Source organism: Cetorhinus maximus, chromosome 8 (genome assembly GCF_964194155.1).
Source record: "Cetorhinus maximus chromosome 8, sCetMax3.hap1.1, whole genome shotgun sequence".
In the NCBI taxonomy this organism is placed as follows: domain Eukaryota; kingdom Metazoa; phylum Chordata; class Chondrichthyes; order Lamniformes; family Cetorhinidae; genus Cetorhinus; species Cetorhinus maximus.
The window spans coordinates 65353222-65355720 of record NC_135886.1 but is presented as its reverse complement, the minus strand read 5'-3'; positions in this window follow the sequence as shown (position 1 = coordinate 65355720).

Below are 2499 nucleotides of genomic sequence, written 5' to 3'. Positions count from 1 at the left end.
TCTGTACACAGCACTTACTCTCAATGCATTTAATTCCACAAGAGGGTGCTGTAATATTGAGGAAAAAGCAAAATACAAACATACATTTTCGGTTGAATTTTACACTGGGTGGGGTCCTGTCAGCCTTTTAATCGGCTTGAGGCATTAGCCCCCATTGGAGACGAAGTTCCGCCTCACAGATCTGTCAGCAGCTCTCTTGGTTTAGTAGCGTCACAGGGAACAGAATTTCAAGTGAGTCCGACGTTTTGGTGTCTGGCAGCCCTGGCGAGGGAGTTGGGGGGGTTGTCGGGCCCGTTTCCAAAGACACAGGTGGGAGGCAAAATCTCTGGGATAGATTACATTGTGGGGTGAGCCTCTGATGAGTAAAAGCTGTGCAAAATGGAGGCACCCATGCCAACCTCCTGGCCAGCCATAAAGCTGGCAGGTGAATGTGGACCCCCACCGCCGTGGGTAAAATACAAAGTCGCTGGCACGGTGCTGAATTTTACCATGCTCCCCTGCCACCCCTCCCAACATGATATCCTGGGGGTCGTAAACCCTTTGATAACCCTTTGTTTTGTGCAGTGTGTATCTCTGTTTAAGCCGCCAAGGGCTTGTTTGCAACCAAGACTGCTATGGATAAAGCAAATCATCCTGGAGAGTGCAACACTCTCTCCACAAAAGGTGTCTTTCCTAACAGAAGTAATTACCCCAACCTTAGAAATGCACCCTTTATATGAAAGCATTAAGGTTAAAGAATCTTACAAGGTCAACATGCTGTGCCTAGTGTTATATAAAGCATTTTGAGCACTGATTTTCTACCACATAAACTCAGATTATCAAATTTTTTTTGATGTTTTCTTTCCACAGAAATGTATTGGACTGGATCTTGCTGATAGGGAGCATATCTTGCAGTGTACGCCATTTTCTGCACCTTTCAGCTAGAATATAATTGCAGCCTGACTTCCTGGAAGTGTGAGCTAGTTACAGAGTTACAAAGACAAGAGAGAACGTGGGGCCACAGTGAATGACAGAACCAACAGTGTATCACCTTCGACAATGAGATTTAAGGATTGAGAAAGAAACAAAGAATGACAGAGAAAGAAAATAGGATGCTGGGACAATTGGAATATTCAAGACCAGTTGGAGTTAAGATACAGAACAGTTATAATCTTATTGAATGATGGAGCAGGTTTGAGGGACTGAATGGCCTCCTCCTGTTCCCACCTTCCTATTAGAAGTGTACAAGAATAGGGGCAGTGAAGAGTGGTAAAGTTCAGGTGGGTTTCTGGAGGATGCAGAATGGGAGAACAGCAGGAGAAACTGAGTCCAAGATGCTGAAAGCATGGTGAAGGTTTTCAGCAACGGCAGTGATGAGGTGGAGGAGGTGTTGAACATTGTTCTGGAAGTGGGAGTAAGTAGTCAGCGATGGATACCATGCAGAGATTGAAATTCAGATCTATTTTGAACAGATAGCCAATGTTTTGCACAGTCTACTTCAGTCTGAGTTGAGACAGGGGTGGAGTCAGTGGTGAGAGAATGGTCTTAATGGTGGGAGACATAACATACATTGGTCTTTCTTATTTTCGGTTAGAGGAAATTTTTGCCTCGTCACTTCATGTCAGCCAGAGCAGAGGTGGTGGTGGGGCCAAGGGCAATGGTGGAACGATAAAGCTGGTTATCAGCATGGACAGGAAAGCTGATCCGACATTTTCAGATGATGATAATAAGGGACAACAGACCAATGAAAAATGGATGAGGAATATGGACTCTTGGAATGATTGGATGGTCTCAGGAAGAGATGTCTCCACTGATGCAGGTGTGTTGGTAAAGGGAGGAGTAGAACCACTTCGCTGAGCAATGTAGGAGAAGGCGAGAATGATCAAACCTGTACTAGCTCGCCTACTTGTTCCTTCACATTTGGAGGAAGTATTGCACTTGAGATCACAATCTGAATCCCTACTGCCTGAAGAGGATAATCTTACTCCGTCATGTTCTAGGATTTCTGATTATGTTGCAAAGTAATTAAATCAGGAGAGAGAAGTAAGAAATGTGTGGGAAAAACATTAGAGCAGTAGTTTAGGCTGTAAGTGTTTGCTATATAAACAGAAGGAGCATAAGGAACAAATTGAATGAACTACAAGCACAAATTCAACTTGGAGAGTCTAAGCTGGTGACCACTTCTGAGAAAGGCTGCAAGGCAGTCAGGACTGGGAACTAAATGTAACAGGTTATAAGGTCTACAGGAATCATAGATAAATTGCTAAAGTGGGATTAGCCTTAGTGATTGCAGATGAAATTATTTCCATGATATAACTAGAGGTAAGCAGGCAGTGGAAACTTAACAATAAATTAACAGAAATGAAGGAAATAATAGCACAAAAGTGTGACAAATACCCTGGACCAGATGGCTTCCATCCCATGGTCTTATAGGAAATAGGTGATTGCCGATGTCCTAACTATTAGCTGGGATTTTCCGGCCCTGCCGCGGCGGATGCAGTGGGCCAGCCAAAAGTCCAT